This window comes from Ochotona princeps, chromosome X (genome assembly GCF_030435755.1).
Source record: "Ochotona princeps isolate mOchPri1 chromosome X, mOchPri1.hap1, whole genome shotgun sequence".
Taxonomy (NCBI): Eukaryota; Metazoa; Chordata; class Mammalia; order Lagomorpha; family Ochotonidae; genus Ochotona; species Ochotona princeps.
The window spans coordinates 76,546,471-76,568,980 of NC_080865.1; the positions used below are offsets into that span (position 1 = coordinate 76,546,471).

The 22,510-nt window shown below is 40.4% G+C and overlaps 1 pseudogene; it reads right to left on the reverse strand.

Annotated features, from left to right (window-relative positions):
• LOC101531520 (small ribosomal subunit protein eS1-like) overlaps positions 1-14,958 on the reverse strand; it is a 42,263-nt pseudogene extending 27,305 nt beyond the window's left edge.
• Positions 14,959-22,510: the final 7,552 nt, after the last annotated feature.

Here is a 22,510-nt window from a genome sequence, read left to right on the forward strand (position 1 = left end):
AATAGAACAGATGGGGCTCAAACCAACACTCATATGGGATGCCAGTGCCAGAAAACACAGAGGGTTAGCCTATTATGCCACCGTACTGGCCCCCCAAATTGGAACTTTAATCCAACCTCCCTCACTTCATTATCTGCCAACCTTCCAGGAGGAACTGGTATCTAAAGGTTGAACCGATTAACCAGTGGCCAACAATTTAGTCCATTATTCCTGTGTAATGAAACCATATTAAAAATCTGAAAGGACAGTATTTACAGAGCTTTATGTTGCTTGTGTGGTGGTAATAGCGAAGAGAGCTTGGAAGCCTCATGAACTTTGCCCAATATCTTGCTCAATGAATCTTTTCCATGTGGAAATTCCTCTTCCAAGTCCTTTTATAATTAATGAGTAATAGGTGTTTTCCTGAATTTTGTTGAGTTGCTCTCGAAAATGATCAGACCTGAACAGGTTGTGGGATTCGTCAGCGTGTACTGGGTCAGCCAGAAGGGCTAGAAAATAATCATCTGATTGACCTCAGAAGTGTCAGCCTTGTAGGACTGATTGCTTAATCTGTGGGATCTATGCTGACTAAATTGAACTGGATTTGATGATTCCTCTTATCCTCTGGAGAATTGAGGTGTGTGAAAAAGAAACCTATGCATTGGCCTCAAAAGTGAGAGTGAGAGAAAGGTAGGGGTGGAAAGGAAAGTATTTTATTTTTCTTTTCTATTATGTCATTATGAAGTACCAAAGCATTAAGAAATTCAAAGTTACAGTAAGGTCTGGCATTGTGGTACACCAGTTTAGCCACTATCTGCAACATCTGGTGTCTCCTCTGGGCTCTGATTTGAATCCTGGCTGCTCCACTTCCTAATTTTAGCACTGAAAGTCTAAAGTTAGTCTCTTAATGCTAGTGTTTTTAACTGTGATGTTTGCACTTAAAGCACACTATGGAATACCCAGATTTATGAAATACCATTCATGATACCCTGAATATAATTTAATCCATTTCTTTCTTGTTCTAGGAGATCTATCAGAATGAAAGTTAATGTTTTTATGGGAATATCCCAAATTTCATGCAACTAAAATAAACAAGTACAAAATGAATGAAGAAGTCGTTGGGCTTTCAGTTTTTACTAGTAAGATGTTACCGGTTTTTGTGCCTGGAATATTCCCCAATAGTCATTGATTTGCTAAATCCTAAATATCCTTCAAGTCTCAGAAAAGAGTTGCTTCCCCAAAGAGGTCTGTCCTAGTACTGTTACCTAAGACAGTGCCAGCTTATTTCTGGCTAAGATTGGATCCTACTGTAATATTGCTTATCTTTGTGAACATGGTGCATTGCCAGTAGAAGTTCCTGACAGTTTTCCATCCTTGAATGAACCAGTTAAAACCAGTTAGATCCAGGACAGTTGACTCTGATCTCCAATGAACCTCAAACTTTCATAGAATACTGGCACACCTTCTGCTTTACTTACTGGGATATTCTTCTAGATTTCTTTAACTCTGTAAGTAGGGAACTGCGTAACTGTTTTTCCTGTTTGTTGGCCATTGAATACATTCCCTTGTGCTTTTCAATAATTATATGTTTCTTTATTGGCTCAGCAGCATCAATGTAATAGGGAAAGAACTTAATCCCTGTACAAGGTAATTGAAGTTTGATAACAATACTCCCTACTGGCATTCAATTTAAATTAGATTCTTTCTCTTATTCTTTTTCACAGACTGGATATCTCTCCTACATAGGATTTGGAACACTTCACAATCATGTATATTTTCATTTTTTACTGTTCTTTCTCCCTAGCTCCAAAAGGCACACTTGCTCATTGTAGGGACTTTGTCTTGCAATTTAATTGGAAGAAAGGCTTTATCCATGTTGTCTTTTGTAATGTGAAGAATTGTAGGTTGAAAAGTAATTGTCGGGCCCGGCAGCGTGGCCTAGCGGCTAAAGTCCTCACCTTGAAAGCCCCGGGATCCCATATGGGCGCCGGTTCTAATCCCGGCAGCTCCACTTCCCATCCAGCTCCCTGCTTGTGGCCTGGGAAAGCAGTTGAGGACGGCCCAAAGCTTTGGGACCCTGCACCCGCGTGGGAGACCTGGAAGAGGTTCCTGGTCCTGGCATCGGATTGGCGCGTACCGGCCGTTGTGGCTCACTTGGGGAGTGAAACATCGGACAGAAGATCTTCCTCTCTGTCTCTCCTCCTCTCTGTATATCTGGCTTTCCAATAATAATAATAATAATAATAATAATAATAATAATAAATCTTTAAAAAAAAAGAAAAGTAATTTTCTTTAAAATTTTCAGTGCAAAATAGCACATGTTTTTGAAATCTCTCTTCCTTTTCACATCTGCATACAGATTGAGTTAATTTTCCTGAGCTGACCTTTATTGTGACACCTTCAGGTCTCCAGCATCCTTTTCTTGATGCACCAGTGAATCCAAAACATGATCTACTTTGTCCATTATCTTGGGACAAAAATTCTAGTCCCGTAACCGGAATCATAATCTTGTTTGAAGTAGTCCTACATAAGTAGAAAACTAAAGCATGGGTAGATTTTGATAAATCAAAGAAGATAATAGAGTCAGATTTTATGTTTTGAAAAAGATATTGCTCTGGCTTTAGCGAGAAGAATGGATAAGAGGGGCAAAGGATGGGATAGGGTGTTTAGGCTGTGGAAATGCTTCAGGTGTGAAACGATGACCTCTGTAAAGAGTTCTGGTGGCTGAAAGAAGTGCTTGGACTTAAGAATTATTTAGGAATTATACAATGGATGGAGCATAATTAGAGATTGGGTGTGGGGGTAAAAGAAAGGAAGCTAATCAGAGAAATTTATGGATTTCTGTACAAATAATGATTGATTTATTATTACTATTTAAAATGGATGTATTAATGATGTTCAAAATGATTTTTGAAATATGTCTACATGGTGAAATCCCTAAATCAAGCAGGTTAACTTTTATATTACCTTGCTTACTTATTTCTGTGAGTGAAGAAACACTTAAAATGTACTCTCAGCAATTTTCAAGTGCACATTACTAATCATATTCATTATAGTGTGCAATATATTTCTAAAATTTCTGAAATATTTCTCCTGTTTAACTGAAACTTTGCACCCTTTGCTCAATATCTCCTTCTTATCTTCTTACCACCCTTACCACCTTTTGCTAATCACTGGTTTAGTTTGTTTAGACTTTTTTTTACATTCTGTATGTGTGTCATACGGGGTTGTCTTTCTATGTCTGGTTTATTTCACTTAGCATAACGTCCTCCGTGTGCATTCACTCTGTTACATCATCTACAAATGCCAAGATTTCCTTCTTTATTAAGACTGAATAGTATTCCTTTGTGTGTATATCACATTTTTAATCCACTCATCATTTTATGGGCACTTAAGATGATTTCACACATGTGCTATTGTGAGTGATGCTGCTGCAGTGAACTTGGACATGCAGGTATTTCTTTGATATATAGATTTTGTTTCTTTTGGCTAACTACCCAGTAAGGAGTTAGGGAGACCATTATGGTAACTTTTTTAAAGAATTTATTTTAGTTTTTTATTTTAAGATTTATTTATTATATTTTATTGGAAAGGCGGATATACAGAGAGGAGGAGAGACAGAGAGAAAGATCCTCCATCCGATGGTTCACTCCCCAAGTAAGTGCAAGGGCCAGAGCTGAGCCAATCTGAAGCCAGGAGCCAGGAGCTCTTCCGGGTCTCCCACAAGGGTGCAGGGTCCCAAAGCTTTGGGCTGTCCTCGACTGCTTTCCCAGGCCACAAGCAGGGAGCTGGATGGGAAGTGGGACTGCCAGGATTAGAACTAGCGACCATATGGGATCCTGGCATGTGCAAGGGCAAGGACCCCAACCACTACACTATTGCACCAGGCCCAGAATTTATTTTGGTTTTTTAAGTTACTTGCTTTCATTTTATTTGAAAGACAGTCATAGAGTGTTCTTTCATCCACTGTTCAACTTTTCCAAATGCCTATACCTGAGGACAGCAGCCCAGAAGTCCATTCGAGTCTCATACACAAGTGGCAGAAACTCAACTAGTTGAGCCATCACTGGTGACTCCAGTTTGTGCATTAACAGGAAGCAGCTTTGAAAATGGAGCTGGGACTGAAACGCAAGCATCATAATATGGAATTCTGGCATGCCAAGCAGCAAATTAATCACTGAACCAAATGTCCATCCCCAGTAATTTTATTTTTAGTTTTTTGAGAACACTTCATATTATTTTCTGTAATAGCTATGCTAAATTGGCATTCTTATCAATTTTGTAGCAGATAGCAATCATGTAGCCTCTGGTAGCAGGTTCTTAGTTACACACCTTCCCATCACTAAAGCAATGTCAAATAGTTTAGAATAATGCTCTTGTAACAAGCCAATTTTATGTGTCCAAGGTGGATCATTCTTCTTCAAAGTGCTTCAGTTCCCAGTGAATTTCTAGATGTGCTCTGACACGAGTGCATCAGATTTTTAAAAAAACTTGTGACAGCTTGTCAACACATGCTTCCAAGATTTCTGTTGTCTTGGAAGAGAGAGCATGTAGAAAAGTGATGAAGAAAATCACTAACCCAGATGAGTCTCATCTGTACATAACCATAATAGAGGAAGGCATTTGAATTTTGAAGAGAATCAATCTATGAATGCTGGTATTGACTATTACCCAATATAGTAGTACACAAGTCAGGCCCAATGATGTGATCACACAATGTTTGGAAATTATGTGTGAGGATCTATAGTTTTGCAGGCTTACTCACCCAAAAACTACTACATTAACTTCAGTGTCTTTAACTTATTATCTGGGGCTTATGGGCAAAGTATTGAGAAAGGTTTATAAAAATGTCTAATAAGAAAGACAAAGTTGCCTCCAATATAGAGGGTAATATTGAAACTGGATCACACTAAAGAACATTGTGTGTGTGTGTGAAGTTAACACATTAAAGAAAACAAAATATCCCCATGAAGTTTCTGATTCAGTGCAAAGTTTATGTGATTTTATTTAGATTCAGGGAGGCTACACAAGAATGGATTTTTAAAAATTTCCTTTTAAATTTATTTTTTTTTAAATATTGGTTGATTGATTGGAATGGCAGAGTTGCAGAGGGAGAGGCACAGACATAAAGAAGGAGAGAGGGAGACGAAGAGTGCAAGGGAGGCAGGGAGACAAAAAGAGATGTATCTTTCAGCCACAGGTTCATTCCCCTAAATGCCTACCTCAGACCAGGCCAGACCAAAACCACGGGCCACATCTAGAGATGTCTCCCCTGTGGGTGGCAGTGACCCGATTATAAGGAATGATGTATACGAAATTAAGGCTACTATTGCCACAATAAAAATCCATCATAGATACATCCACATCAATCTAAGCAAGTTTGAGGAGACAGAGAATGTGATGGCTCAGGACCTATCAGGGAACTATGAATGGTGTACAGCCAGGAAGAAGTGCGTAAAGGAAAGGAAAATGCCCTACAGATAAACATTGGATATGCCTTGGTCATGAGTATCACGGAAATGATTTTTTTATGTTTAGATCACTTTCTGTCTCTCTCTCTCTCTCTCTCTCTCTCTCTCTCTCTCTCTCACACGCACACATACATATACATATACATACACACACCTCACCATTAATCATAACATCACCTTTGAAAAATCTTTAATGTCTTCTATGTTCCATGAATAATGGTAAAGTCAGATTTTTTTGAAAGATACATGTGATTACTGGATAAACTGTGACTTGTATTCTCATATTCCTCATGAGCATACATGCTGAGCAAAGCAATTGGCAGTGGTGATGGAGAACAACTTCAAGAACAAAAGAACTGGGTGTGGATATTCATGGCATTTGCTCTCTGTTAGAAATGCAGTCCTTCTAATCTCCAAATCCTAAAAAAAAACTTTAGATAAACAAATGTAATGACAAAACAGAGAATGTGAAGGGAGCTCATTTGATCTCAGTGATGCTGAGTTGATAGCATAGTAAAGTAATAGAAAAGAGCAAACATGATGTTACATAAATTCAAGATAATCTGTGTATGGAATAACTTTAGAAACACACACACAACTCACTCTGGTAGGCAGAATAATGGCCACTCAAAAGTGCCAGAGCGGTCAGGCCTGAATCCCTGGGACCTAGGAATATATTTATTGACATTTGCACATGTTTTAAAGTTATAGGTCCTAAAATAGGGAGTTTTCCTTGATTAATACAATGGATTTGAAATGGTCCATGAGGAAATAGAAGTGATCATAGTGATGTGATTTGTAAAGGCCTTGGGAATGGTACTGAGGTCTCTTATAAGCAAAAGCTCCATATGTGATGCTGTAATTCCATATGTGCACGGGTTTAAGTTCCAACTGCTACTCCATTTCCAACCCAGCTCCAGCTTATGGCCTAGGAAAGCAGCAGAGAATGGCTTAAGCCCTTGGGCCCCTGCACCCATGCGGGAGATCCGGAAGAAGTTCCTGGCTCCCAGCTTTCAATCAGTTCAACTCTGGCCATTGAGACTAGATGGGGGAGTGAACCAGCCAATGGAAGATCTCTGTGTGTCTCTCCTTTTGTCTCTGTAGCCATGCCTTACAAATAAAAATAAGTCTTTACAAAAAGAAAAGAAAATGTCTTGACATACTATCACTAACACTGAAGAATGAAGAAGGAGCCATAAGCCACATCATCCAAGTAGGTTTTAGAAGATAGAAAATACAAGGAAACTGATTTATAATGAAGATTATGTGGTATTAGTACCATGGCCCACCATGTAGAAAATTCTGACAGCTGATCATCAAATTTGGCTATGCAAAATCAAGCATGCCAAGTATTGTATCTTTCACTGTAGCATCATCAAAACTGAGGATCATAATCATAAAATCATTGAGCAGACATGTTAGAAGATAATGCAAGAGGTATGTGCATACTGTCTTAGAGATCAGAAGTAGTGACCAGTATGATCTATTTTGTTTTTGATCAGCAGGGGCCATCTGGCCAAGAGAATCCCCAAACATGAAATTTTAGAATTTACAAATTTCATGATTTTCACATTGGGGAACCGATGGTGAATTGTAGTTAGCATTTGGTTTCACATTGTAAATGAACTCCATGGGTCTTGTTTATCCTTCAGAGGCAGAAGTTTTTAATATAATACGACACCTCTGATGTCATGAGAGAAATCTCCAGCTATGAGCTTTGAGGTTCTCTATTTTTTATTCTCATTGGATATTTTTATCAGTGATTAATTGGATGAGAATATAATGAGAACATTCAGAATATGCAGAGAATATGTAACTGAGAGTATCAGGTTCTATGAAGAACAATAGAGTTAGGATACTGTTAAATTGCAGCAAATTACAATAATTCACTATTTCTATCATGGCAATATATAGCAAAAATAAGTAGGGTTTCTGATAATAATAAATCCAATATGAATCAGAACTTGAATAAGGCTACTAACATTTAGTCAGAGCTAGGTTGTAATAAAATAGTACATGTAACTGGCTGGTTCTCTAGTTACCTAGAATACTGAATCAGGGAACCATATTCTAAAATAAAATAAGCATATGGTACTGATATATTCTAGGGCCAAACTTTCTGAATTTAAGTTTCAACTCTTTCATGTACCAAATTTATGGAGTAAGTGGAAAAGGCAGTATCATTTTCTTTATCAAGTGCAAGATTCATTGCTGAAATCCCTGTAACAAAATAAGATAAAGCCATCACAGATTCATTTAATGAACATTTAGTGCAACTTTGAAACCTTCAGAAAAGAAATCCCAAAGACTGAGGCGGGGAAATGTATACTTTTATGTTAAGTCTGATGAAATAGGTAGTTCTGGAGAAATGCCAATATACCTAGCAGTAGTAAGCAGTAGGCAACTCTACCAGGCCTGCTTGCCTTTGTCTTGAATCTGAACGTTTTTCCTTCCTGCCGATGTGAGTTAGCATCCTTCTCACATGAGAAGCTTTATGGAGGCCAGAGACTGACCCACCTCAGTTTTCTACCTGGCCTCCAAGGAGAGGAATTCTACCTGCTATGAGATTTTTTTTAAGGAAGGATAGAAGGTGGGAAGTCAGAAATTTTTCTTCTGTGCCCTTCCTATTCAAAATACTCAGCATGTCAATGAAGTATACTTCAAACATTATGTTCTAAGCCCTGCCAGTGACCTTGAGCACATGTCTCTAAGTCTCATTTTTTTTGCATAAAATGTATTATATATGATAGTACCTCTCTCAGACCTCTTTAGATTTTGTACTGAATTATCCAAAAACTCATCAAAACAGTGCCTGATACATCTCAATTATGATATACGTTTGTTAAAACATATAACCCACAGAGATGTGTTTTTTTTTTTTTTTAAGATTTTATTATTATTGGAAAGCCGGATATACAGAGAGGAGGAGAGACAGAGGAAGATCTTCCATCCGATGTTTCACTCCCCAAGTGAGCCGCAACGGGCTGGTGCGCGCCAATCCGATGCCGGGAACCAGGAACCTCTTCCGGGTCTCCCACGCGGGTGCAGGGTCCCAATGCATTGGGCCGTCCTCAACTGCTTTCCCAGGCCACAAGCAGGGAGCTGGATGGGAAGTGGAGCTGCCGGGATTAGAACCGGCGCCCAGGAGCTGCCGGGATTAGAACCGGCGCCCATATGGGATCCTGGGGCTTTCAAGGCGAGGACTTTAGCCGCTAGGCCACGCCGCCGGGCCCCAGAGATGTGTTGTTAAGATTATTTTACTTCATATATGCAACAAGTTAGAAAGGGTCTGATGAATAATAAATATCTTCAAAATTATAGCTATTATTATTTTTAAAGGCTATGCTGTGAAAGTGAATTTCAAGTTAACATGAAGCAAAAGTATTCGAGGAAAACAGCAGAGATTGGAGGCCAGTGTTGTGGCATAGCCAGTTAAGTTGCTGCTTATAACAGCAGCATCCCATATTAGAGTGTCAGTTTGAGTCCTGCCTGTTCCAGTTCCTGTCCAGCTCCCTACTAATGTGCTTGGGAAGACAGCTGAAGACAGCTCATGTGTTTTGGCCCTGGCACCAGTGTGGGAGAACAGAATTGAGTTCCAGTATGCTGGCTTCTGCCAGGCTTAATACTGGATCTTTTGGTCACTGAGGAGTCAAATCAGTCAGGAGATACAAGATCTGTCTCTTTGTCTGTCTCTGTCCCTCTTACTTTCAAATAAATAAAATAAATATTTTAAAATGAAAATAGCACAGTTATATAGCAAAATATAACTAGACCTCCACAAACAAATTTTCAGTAGTAAGAGATCTCTACAATGAAGATAGGGAGCCAAAATATAGCACCTGTGCCTGTAATTCAGATGTACACAAATAAAAATTCTTTCCATTGTAAACTAGTTATGCTTTATGAGCTTGATTTTATGCATATGTAAAGTGGGGAAACACTGAAGCTTATCCTAACAATTATAAATGTTAAGAGGGTTATTATATGTCTTATTCTTTATTATATCTCTAGTAATTAAACAGTGTCTGAGACTTAGAAGATATCTAATAAATATTGCTTGAATGGATTTGCTGAATTATTTGTTTAAATTATTTTTATTATTTTCCATGATACATTTTTGTACTTGTAAGTATTTCCCCCTTTCCCTCCCCATTCTCCCTCCCCATTACCCCTATCACCATTTCCCACCTGTATTATTACAGTGATAAAACCCTTTGATAACAGTTACAAAATGAACACTCTGCTATTTAAATGTATCATGGTATAGATGCATTGTATACAATGCGTACAATGTATACAATGCATGGTATACATGCATTGTAGGTATAGACAAAGGTAGAAAATGTAGTATCACGATGACAAGGTTGTATTTAATAGTTTTACTGGGAATCTTCCTTATATTCTGGAATAGAGATAGATCCTGCAATGTATCTTTACTACGAGCTACTCCATACTGACTTCCATAGTGGCTGCACTAGCCTGCATTCCTACCCACAGTGAAGGAGGGTACCTTTCTCCTGCACATCCACACCAGCAGGTGTTATTAGTAGATTTCTGAATGAAGGCCAATCTCAATGGAGTTAGGTGAAACCTCAGTGTGGCTTTTACTTGTATTTCCTTAGTAGCTAGGGAGCCTGAGACTTTTTTCATATGTCTATTAGCCATTTGAATTTTTTTTTTTTTGAAAAATGCTCACTTTTTTTTCCCATTTCTTCATGGGATTGTTTGTTTTGCTGTTGTTGAGTTTCTGAAGTTATTTGAAAATCCTGGTTATTAGTCCCCTTATCTGTTGTGTAGCGTGCAAAGATATTTTTCCTCATTTTGTTGGTTGCTTGTTCACTTTGTTCATCATTTCCTTTGCTGTACAGAAATTTACTGTTTGATTTAGTCTTATTTGTTTATTTTGTCTTTGCCTGCCTGTGCTTTTGGTGACTTTTTAAAAAAGATTTATTTATTTTTATTGCAAAGTCAGATTTGCAGAGAGGAGCAAAGACAAAGAGGAAGATCTTCCTTCTGATGATTCGCTCCCCAAACGGCTGCAACAGCTGGAGATGAGTCATTCTGAAGCCAGGAGACAGGAGCCTCTTCAGGTCTCCCACATGGGTGCAGGGTCCCAAGGCTTTGGGCCGTCCTCGACTGCTTTCCCAGGCCACAAGCAGGAAGCTGGATTGGAAGTGAGACTGCCGGGATTAGAACTGGCACCCATATGGGATCCTGGCCTGTGCAAGCTGAGGACTTTAGCTGCTATGCTACCATACTGGGCCCTTGGTGACTTTTCTAAGAAGTCTTTACCAATGCCTGTATCTTGCAGAGTGCTTCCTGTGTTTTGCCCTAATAGGTTGATGGTTTCTGGACATAGATTTCAGTCGTTGATTTATTTAGAGCTGAGTTTTCTATAGGTGAGAGGTGAGAATCTTTCTTATTTCTGCAAGCAGATATCCAGTTGTTGCAATAGCATTTGTTGAAGAGACTAAACCTTTTTCCTGGGTTATTTTTAGTTCTCTTGTTAAAGATCAGTATATGTGTGGGCTCATGTAGTGATTTGCTCCTATTGTTTCAGCATTGGGTTTCTCATTGTTTCGTTTATGATCCTTTTGTGGCTTTCTAGGATGTTCTCCACTTTTCCTTTCAGTGTGGTGTCATTTGTTTTTTTTCTGTCTGTAGCACATCTTTAAACAACATTTGTTGGCTGGTATGGCTGAGGCCAAACCTTTCAGTTGTTTTTCTTTTTTCTTTTGGAAGTTTTTAATTTCATCCCATTCAGTCCCTGTTTCTCCATTTGTGTCACTCACGCTATTCCCTGCATCAAGTTTTAATTCTGGGCTCCTGCCATGGACTCCATAAGCAGGGCATGGTCATCTCTCCATCCCCTGTGATCCCGTGTCATGGCTGCACCTGTGTCTGCTCAGCTTTTCTCCTGCTCATGGTTCTGGCAGTAGCCAGGATTAGGGAGACACAAGTGTTGTCTTTAAACTGGATCACAAGGCTTTCTGCAGTGCCCAGTTGCTCTGGACTCACGCCATGAGGCTCACGGATACTTTTTCCTCTTCTTGCCAGAACCTGCTAGCGGCTAGGTCTGGTGGCAGCCCAGACCTTTTTTAGATGGAACACATAGGATGCCAAGTTGGTATTGTGTTCTTGCTGGGATCAGTGAAATACGTTGAGGCAGAAGTTGATTCTTACCTGGCTTAGTGCATGTGCAGGCTACCATCACCCCTTCGAGCAGGGGGCACCTTTTTCTGAGCACTTTTTTTTTTATTAATTACATTGTATTATGTGACACAGTTTTATAGGTACTGGGATTCCCCCCACCCCTTCCCTAACCCTCCCCCCATGGTGGATTCCTCCATCTTGCTGCATAACCATAGTTCAAGTTCAGTTGAGATTCTTTCTTAATGGTGTCCGATGTGACACTGGTGACACTGGTGGGGAGGTTGGGTTGTGAACTTCATCCCACTCCCACACTGGTCTGCAAGGGTTCCGATGCTCTGTTTGGGCTCCTAATCAGATTAAAAGATCGCATGGAACCACAATTCTATGGCTTGATTCACCTCCTGCATTCCCAATGACCTCCCCTTCCCAGCTGACCCTGCTGGGGTATCTATGTGCTTCAGCACCGCTCAGTGCTCTCTGCTGCTTCCTCATGTCCACGGGTCCCCTTCTGTCTCTGCCATGGGCCTGCCAATCACCTGAGATCACACCCTTTCTGCTTCTCTTCTGCTAATCCTGCTTGTCCGCTTTAACATGTCCTCACCCTATTCTGCCATCTTGCTCTCCTCACAATTTGCTGTATTAAAGTGCTGCAGTAAGTGTTGGCCACCTTCTTGCCAAAATTCTGATCTCTGTTTCTGCCTCAGATAAATAATTGACCATATGTATTAGGATGCAATGGGAAAGAATGTTTTTAGCACTATTTGTAATAGGGGAAGTTAGGGAGGGAAAACTAGAAGAATAGCTAAATAAACTGATTCATGTGATAGATTACCATGCATTCATTAGAAAGAAACATGCCTATGTGACATGGGAATTTTTCAAGCCCTTATTATTTGAAAAAAAAAAAGGAAAGATATAGTTTTTACCCAAGACAGTGCCTATACAGTGTGGCTAGGTTTCTGTTTTGGTTTTTTTTTTTTTTAAGACTTATTTTATTTTTATTGAAAAGAAAGATTTACAGAGAGGAGACACAGAGAAAGATCTTCTGTCTACTGGTTCACTCCTCAAGTGGCCACAAGCAGCCGGAGCTGATCCTATCCGAAGCCAGGAGCCAGGCACTTCTGGGTCTGCCATGTGGGTGTAGGGTCCCAAGGCTTTGGGGCATCTTCTATTCTTCTCTTTCCCTCCCCCTGGCCCAAGGCCACAAGCAGCTGGATGGGAAGTAAAGCAGCTGGGACATGAACCCACACACATTTGGGATCCCAGCACCTACAAATCGAGGATTTAGCTACTAAGCTGTGGTGCCAGGTTCATGATTATGTTTATAAGCCCACCCTAACATTGTTTCTGTTTGAAATAGGGTGTCTTGCAATCAGCATTTCATCCTTGGGCTAACCAGACAGGACCAAGCCAGAGGCAGTATGGCTGCCTGAACAATGCTCAAAAGACCACAGATGTCATTGAAATCTAATTTCTATGCTAAATAATTTCCTTCCATGACAGCCACTGGAAGTTATCTTAAGAGGACAAAAAGAATCTGTCTTTCCATGCTAGGAAGAATTCTACCCCTTTCCCTGAAAAGGCATGAATATTCTTCCCACTTACAAATTCACTCCTACCTCTATTTTGTTCCTGTGCTTCCATGAATCCTCCAACTCCAACAGGCTGAGAAGTTGATTTGTGAGTTAGGGTCTGCCCTTCTCACCTCTGTGTGCAGTGAAAAAAGCTTGTGTTGTTCATGCTGAACTTTGGGTTTATTACTGTATATGAGACACTGAATATTTTAAGGATGTGATTTTACATACCTCCCCATGTTACGCACGAAGACAGACATTAACTTATGTGTATTAGATGAGAGAATAGAAGACAAATGGGAAGTTTGTGCATCTGAATGATGGAGGGGACCTAGATGGCTTGGCAGCATGTCTTGAGAATAAGCCAGTATTTATACATCAAAGGCTCCTCCTAGTAACATTGCAGAGATTTGTTGCCTGGGAATTTTCCTGTCCAATAACATTCCAGCAAGAGGATTTTCATTCTCCACACCCTAACGTTCCAGGGGGAGGTTGGACATCCTAGTATATTCCTGTGCCATAAAACCATGATAATATTCCCCCAGGAGGGGATTTCACAGCCAGGAAATATTCTGTTTGGCATCATCCTAGGATAAAACTGGGGGAGAAGCAAGGAAATACAGGAGAAGTTTGCCCCTTACCCATAAAAACCCCAGTCTAAACACAGATGAGGCATTTGGTTTTCTGCTGAGCTGCCCACCTTGCCTATGAGGTATACTATTTCATTAAATGTTGCCAACATGCATATCACGAATCTCTAATTATTTTCTTACAAGGAGACAGCAAGCTGTGTTCTAGCCTAACCAATAATGCTCTCAGTAGTTGTCAAGATTCCCTGTGAGATTTAGGGATTATCCTGGTAGCTTCTGAGACCTAATTGGCTCAGGGAAACTCCTCTTTGCCCTCACTTAGTGACATACTCTAATTTTCTTTTCATACAAGAAAGCACAGACAACTGTGGGCAGAGGTTGTACTACATGCAGAAATTCACATCATTAATGGGCAGTGGGCCAGAGGGCTGCCCAAAGGAAAACAGAGTAGGTGAAGAGAGAGAGGACCCCTGGCTATATCTCTAGCCATGGAACACAAGAGGGAGGGCTGGAGAGCGCCCCTTCCCTAGTGTTGACTGCTTTTATGAGGTAAAGCATGGTGAATCTGCTGGTATGACATGAACTTGGAATTATATGACACCTCCCCAAGTTCTATGGGGAGCTTAATATCCATATTTTTATGGAATTCCTCCTTAGGTTACAGATGAAGCAGAGGTGTTCTGGTAAAGAGAGCATTCTGATAGACAAGTAGGAGGATAGAGTTACAGCTTAGCAGGCCTTAATCACACCTACCTGTCCCACATCTTGCTTTTTGCCTTGTTCTTTTCCTGAAAGTTGTCCATTTATATGCTTTAGTTTTTTGTAGACAATAGCCAGGCATGCATAGAGCGAGGGAAGGCAGAGCGGTGAGCTGTAGGTGAGGTGGCCTCCTGCATGGGGTTGGCAGTGGGGCAAAAGATTACAATCAAGACTGCCTTGCCGGGCATTTGTGTGTACCTACTCTCTCCAATCTAATCTGTGAAGCTTTTCTACACCTTCCAATCAGGAAAGCAGATTTATGGCATTTTTTGTTTGTTTGTTTTCTACTCTGAAGTAATAATAAGGAAAGCCTTTCTTGCCTCCGAAGACCAGCTTCGTGGAACATGACAGGGCCCCTATGTCAAAACTTGATAGAAATGTAATGGAGAGGAACAACCGCTAAGTTATTTTGTAATTTTACTTACCCTGCATGCTTCTAATTCAATAACTCTAATACATAGGTAAATATTGTACAGCCATGGCAGTTCAAAGTTCATTTCTCAGAGGAGGATTTCGTAGATTGAAGAGGGGTGGGTCATGAACTCATCTTTCTCCTCTTCAATCTCGCTTTCCTCTAAGACCATCTGAGCCTCATAGAGTAAAACAGTTTGGGAACTAACACCTTTAAAGGTCTCTGGGAATTTGAATAGATTGCCTGAGGGAATGTGTTCTCTGAATGGCTTTTGATAAGTCATTCAAAGAACAGGGAAAGAGTCCTTCAAATGACTCTGTACAATTCTTAACCCTTCAATGAAGAGCTCAGGGATGAAGAAATAAGAAAAGCACAAAAGTGTGTACCCAACAGAAAGTAAATACCATTATAGGCAAGGGCCCTGGCTATTCCCTTGGGAAATATCAGGGTGGGGCAGTGTTTTCCAGTGCCCTAGCAAAAGCAAGGAGGGTTTTTGTATACTTTTGCTATTTTTAAACTACTAGCTGGAGAATAAGAACAAAGCACAACGTATTGGATAGGATATTTTTCGTAGTCACATTTGATTGTGTGAAATAACTTTTTAACTGCCAAACAAACAAGGAGATCAACACAATCTGATTTCTTTTAACCTTCACTTGATACTTCCCTCCTGTGGAAAGAGAAGTGCCTAAGTGCAGTCATTTGGAAACCTGCTGAGCTGGTTGCTGCAATGCGCTTTTGAAATCTCATGGCCAATTTAGTAGTGTAACAGGAAGAAAGAACTCTCACAGAATCAAAAAGACCTGCTTCTGTCACTTTTCCAGCCTCTTCTTTAATAAAAGCCAAATGTTAGGGTAGGAAGGCTGTCCAGGAGTTATGTTTTTCTACATGACGGTATTTCATTCAGAAACTCCAGAACCTCCCCAGAATTAAGCAAATTTTGAGAGCTGAGGAAAACACAGTGAACTGAACAAAGAAAGCTAGCCTGATCACCAGGGGGAACAAAAGTGGTAGGAGCAGCCTGCGGCATTTAGGGTCTTTTCAGGAATGCCCAATGCCCTTAGGAAACAGAATCTTACAGGAAATTGCCAATTAAAACCTGAAGTCAGAATTGCAGTTTTTCTGAGCAGGTGATATTTCTGGCATGTTTTATGTTAGGCAAAACCAGACCTGAGTGCCTGAATTGGATAGCATATGAAGAAAATATAATGTGCAAAGAGAAATTAAATTTCTGTTTTTTATTTAAAAATGTCACAAGGCCTGAAATGGATTAGTTCTTTCTTCATACAAGGCAGAACATTAGAAAATCAAGGTAATGATAATTGGTGAAATGACACACATTGGTATTATGTAACCAGCTGAACTGAAGCTGATTAATCATTAAGGCAATCAATTATTCCTTACTGTCTTTAGGAGTCTCCTATTTCCAGTATAAATACAAAACAGTAAAATTATCTATTTAAAAGCAACTACTTGTTACATGGGTTGTGAGCTAAGTGAATTATAAATCAACTAATATTTTAAGCTGTCATTTTTACATGAAAAATGATTGGCTTTTATGCATATAAATAAGTAAATGACTTACTTGTGTTCAAATTTAAACTATTTTAAATTTTAAAAGAGGGATGGTTTGCTTGAAGTAGATTGAGAAGTGGAGTATGTAGAAATCATAGCAGTGATTCCAAACTCAGAAAGGAAATAACTATTATTTGCATCAGATATAAAATTGGATGAAGAATTTTGGTGGTGTTCAAAAGTTAAATATTAGAGCCTGTCCTTAAAACAGCTTCATAGGTACCACTAGAAATGTTATTGATAGAATGCAAAACAATTTTAGTAGTTTCACAGTGTGAAGATATTCTAAATAAGTAAAAGATGGATTCACATTCTTTTTAAAATTTCTTTTTAATATTCTTTAAATTACTGGGAGGCATGAACACCCAGGTGGGCATCCAATTAGTGTGGGGTGGGTATGGAGGAAGGTGAGTGGGACACATGTTTCAGTTTGTCTTTTTTCTCCTATGTCTATAGGGGAGGAAGGGAAGGGGACACTCCTTGCTGTCAAACTACATTAGCACCAATGGGTGGGTCCAGTCCTTTCATAAGACCATAGAGATCCTGATGTGGAGAAGAGTGATGGAGGGTGTCATTACTTGAGTTATATTGATAATTTTGAGATGCTGTTGACTTCTTTGCATTAAGGGTTGAGAAAATATTTCCAAGATCTGTTGGTTGACAAAGTCTACTTTAGGGCCTCTACAGACCCAGGAACATGCTGCAAAGTTTGTCCAAAAAATTGTCCAACCTGTTCTGCTTTCCATCCTCTGACAAGGCAGTAAATATCCCCTGCTGGACTAGATTAGCTGGCTGTCATGTCCCCTGTGTGCATCTGAGCATGCTGTCCACAACACAGACATCAGCAACTGCCCAGTCCTGACACATGCACTCCAAGGACAGAGTTTCCAGTGTTGCTAAAATATGAGTTCATCTGTCTAGTTTGGGAATCCCTCAAGAAACTTCACCTGGGATGGCCTTAGACTTGACTCTCAGCCCCGGATCTCAGTATGCCAGTGGGTGCTGGGGCCCAGCCTGACATGGCCAGCCCCCAATCCTGGCACTAACTGGCAGATACTTTGGACTATCCTGAATGGCCTGTACTCATTCCAGCTCTCACTGGTGTGTGCTATAGCCTAGCCAAACCTTTCCACCCCTACCCCCCCCGACCATGCTCTCATGTGAACCGATGAGTACTGTGGTCTAGCCTGGCCCATTCCACATCCATTCGGGTTCTGGTGAGCCAGTAGGTGCTGGAGCCTAGTCCACTCTGGCACACCCCCAGACCCAGCCCACATGCATGTTGATGGGTGCTATAGCCTTGCTCAGCTTGGTCAGCCCATAGCTCTGGCTTCTGCACGCACCAGAGGGGAGCTACATGCCAGCAGGGGAGTCCCCAGAGTTCCCCTACCAGGCCTATTTCCAGTCCTAGGTCTTGTGTATGCTGATAGATTCTTAGACCCAGCCTGACATGGCCCACCCATAGTCTCAGCTCTTGCTCATGGGCATTGCAGCCTATCTATCCCTGCCACGTGGTTCACACCCTATCCTGGCTCTCTTGAATGTCAGTGGGTGCTAAGGCCTGGCTCAGCCCAGCCTGGCCCCACACTTGGCTTACACAAATGTTGACAAGTGTTGTAGTCTTGGCTGACTGGTCCAGCCCCAGTCCTGGCTCTTGTGCTCCCTATCAGGAGTTGTGGCCTAGTAAGTGAGTTCTCCAAGTCCCCCTACTAGGCCTGCTCCCAGCCCGGGAGCTCATGAGTGTTGGCAGGAACTGTGGCCCTGGTTGGTATGGTCTGCTCTCAGTCCCAGTCTTTGCATGTGCCAGTAGGGACTTCATCCTGGCCCTGCCCAGCCTCCTTCCAGCCCCAACTTCATGAGTGTCAGGTAGGTTTTTGTTGGTTGAATTCTGTGGTCCAGCCTTACTAGACCAGTCACAATCCCCAGCTCTCTGTAAACCAGTGGGAGTTATAGTCCCACAGAGGTGAACTCACAAGTCCCCTATATAATCTGCCCCAAGATCTAGTTCTCTCATGTTCTAGTGTGCTGGGCCCTGCCTTACATGGCACACCACTGCTCCAAACACTCGTGGGTGGGTACTGCAGCCCAGCCCAGACAGACATGCCCCCTAGCAGCAAGTTTTGTTTACACCAGTGGGCAGTAGGTGATGCTGTTTAGCCCAGCTCAAGTCTCCCACATGGGTGGGTTTCTTGGCCTTACCCAGACATGCCCTCTAGTTTCTGCCCTCTAAACACTCAACCTCAGCTCCCTCACTTACTTGTGAGTGCAGCGGCCTGTTTCATGGAATCCCCCAGAAGTCATTGTTCCCCTGTCAAATATGTTCCCAACTGTTGCCACTCTCTGTGTTCCTAGATCCACTTCCCTGGGCAATCTGCAGCCCCCCTGCCTAGGGGACAGGGTAGCATGTTCCAGCCCAGCATTCCCTGCCTTCCCCACAAGTCTTAAAAAAAAGAATAAGCAACTATGCTGGCACACTGGTATAGTTAATACAAATTTGGCATTAAACAGGCCCAGAATGCCCACCAGCCACTGGCTGCTTTTCTGCCAGCAGTGTTAATATTTGACTGTACAAGGCAACCTAGGCAGTTGCCTACACCTGGGGAAAGATTCATATTTCTGCATATTATTGTTTGTGAAAAAGGTTAGGAGTCATCATCATCATTTTATTATTTCTCTTTCACTTGTTTTTTTCCATCTTCTCATTATCATAGAGGGGAAATATATATGGGGCCATCTAGTGGCAATACATAGTTTTCCCCCTTTAGCTTTAAAAACAATTATGGTTTTCCAGAAATGTATTCTATCTTTTTTGCTTTCAAAACGAGGAAGGGCAAACATAATTTTCTTCATGGTAGGAATCTCTTAGTAACCACTTTCTTAATTGAACTGTTTGAATATTATATTTTATAATTTACTAACCAGTAATGACAGCTAGAGGTAGAAAGGGGAATATCTCAATAATCCAAAAAGCTTTAAATATCAAGAGAAATTTGCTTAGTATGTTGTATTATTTCAGCAATATCATTAGCAAAGCTACTTTGCTTTTATAGTTTTTCAAGGAATAATTTTTGAATGTACTTTAAAATTGCCTTTATTACCAATCTGATATCGTGAATCAGGAACAAGGCTGTGATATTCAGCAGGTACTCACCTGAACTGCTTATTCTTTCACAACTGATTTCTCTTCTGACCTGCCAATGTTCCTTCTGTATCTGTAATCTATTTAAATTATAGGAAAATATTTGAAAGTTGGTGTCACAATGATGACATCAAATGGGATTTGCCCTTCGACTTGGCTCTGTGAATTACATACATGATAGTGCAGTTGGAATACATACAGATAAGTGTAATAGGAGGCTGTTAAGGAAGTTGAAGAAAGACCAGTGTTTCTTCCTCAGCTTATGAATGAGTGAAAACTGTATGTATATCCTGGTAAAGTGATAATTTGTGAGAGGCAGTGGGACAGAAAAATAATGGAGTAATAATAGGACACTTCAGAGTTTATTATTGGGAAAAATAAAGTTAGATTATAATTTCAGTTTACACTGAAAATCTTAAGTACTTATATATGTCTTCTGAGGCATATTTTTCAGTGTATCTATGGTTTTAAAATGTCATTCACAGCATAAAAACTGCCGTTTGATCTTTCTGAATAAAAATATACTTGTTTGAAAGAGAAAGGGAGGTAAAAGAAGGAAGAGAGAGAGAGAGAGAGAAAGACAGAAAACCCCCCATCCACTTGTTTGTTCTCCAAACAGATGCAGTGGCACAGTCCATGTTGGACCAGACCATATTGGAACAGACCAAATCCAGAAATAGGGCTTAATGCATCTGCTGCTGCTTTCTCAGCCTCATTAGCAAGGAGCTGGATCAGATGTTGATCAAACTGGTGCTCTAGCATAGGATTCTGGCACCATAGCTGACAGCTTAATCTACTGTGCCAAAGCACCAGCCCCTAATTCAATCTTTCAGTTAGAATTATGTCTCTCTTTTTTTAAAGATTTATTTATTTTTATTGGAAAGTCAGATATACAGAGAGGAAGAGAGACAGAGAGAAAGATCTTCCATCTGATGATTCACTCCCCAACTGAGTGCAACGGCCGGTGCTGCGCCGATCCAAAGCCAGGAGTCAGGAACCTCCTCCAGGTCTCCCACACAGGTGCAGGGTCCCAAGGCTTTGGGCCATCCTTGACAGCTTTCCCAGGCCACAAGCAGGGAGCTTGATGGAAAGTGGAGTTGCTGGGATTAGAACCAGCGCCCATATGGGATCCCGGCACATTCAAGGCGAGGACTTTAGCTGCTAGACCATGCTGCTGGACCCCAGAATTATGTCTTAATAATCAAATCTTATTTTATAGTACTGAATTTAATTGAATAATGATTTTTAAATGATTATATTTGAATGAAAGATTATCTTTGAAGGTCTTCATAAACAATTATATTACAATCTGGAAAAAAAATTTTAGTTTATATATAATAGTTTGTCCAGTGTTTTTGAAAAGACATGTACAAAAGTTTATTACAAAAATGAACAACTTCACTACAACAACATTTTTCATTTTCTTCTGTAATCGCTGAAATAATAAACAGGTCTGTTCTAATGATAGCTAAAATCATGCCTTAGTTCAGCAACTGGGATATATTATTTTTCAGTAAATATTTGTTGACTTAATACTTCAAATCAGTATAAAGAAATTTAAAAAAAAGGATCTTGAATTTTTGTGTTTAAATTACATTGTGATAAGTATTATTCATTATAAGTTCAAATTAGCTACCAAATATGTCGATCAAAAAATGATCAGCCCAATTTAAATATGGCCAAGTGAGTCAAGTGGAGATTCAAAATGGAGAGTTGTTTACCTTAGCGCTTAAAATGCCTGCATCCCACATCATAGTACCTGTTTGATTTTCAGCTCTACTTCAGATTGTGGCTTCTTACTAATGTGTAATTTGGGAAACAGCAGAAAATGACTCAGGTAATTGAGTTCCTTGTTTCCAGCTCCAGGCCTCTAAACCACCATGGCCGTTGCATGCTGTGGGGCTCAGGGGCAAAGAGTTTACCAAGTCAACAAGATGGTGACTAACAGTCAAGGTCACTGGGTCATGCGTGAGCAAGATGGCGGCCAAGGACAGAGTCCTGGGCGTGAACCAGGACAGGCAGGGGTCAAGTCGTTTCAAAGAAAGACTGATTGGCCACGGCCATTTCGTTCGCCTGCCCCTGGCCTATGGGAGGTGGCTTCTGCAGTCATACAGGTGACAATTGGTCCTAGTTCTCCACTCCTGTAATTCCTGAGATTTCTGACCTGAGACTATTCACTACTTTGTACTCCCCAAATAAATCGGAACTGCTTAGACAACCCGTGTCCATCTGTTTGTCTGTCCCGCACTGGGAGGCTGGATGGCAGGCAGCAGGCTCACCCCCTTCGACAACGGGGTGCTAGTGGAATCTGTAGGGGAGACCCCGCAGCACGCATTTGGGAAGGGAACCAGTACATGAGAACTCTGTCTTTATATTCCTCTTTGCTGCTCAAATGTAGAAATTAAAATTTAAAATGATAACCTGGAAAAAGTAGAACTCTTTACTCTTTAAAGAACTCTTTAAAGATAATACGGGAGTGTATGAAATTATTTTGTTACATCTGTTTTTCTGTTTCTATTTAAGACTTTCTTTACTGTGTAATATGTAATAAGTTTGCATTGAGATGTCTTTCTAACAATAGTATCAATATTTTTTTTAAAATATTTTAAAGTTGCCTATAAAGACTTATTTATTTGAAATGCAGTGACAGTGATGCACACATATGTACACATACACACATGTACAGTTCTTCCATCAGATCAACTTAGGAACCCTAAGAAGGTTGAGAAAAGTTTCTATTGTATTTTTATAACATTGAAAACTTAATGAAAATTTGCTATAAGTATATAAATATTTTAAGGGCTTTACAAGTATTATTAAATTTTAATCTCATAAAAATTCTATGAAATATTAGCATC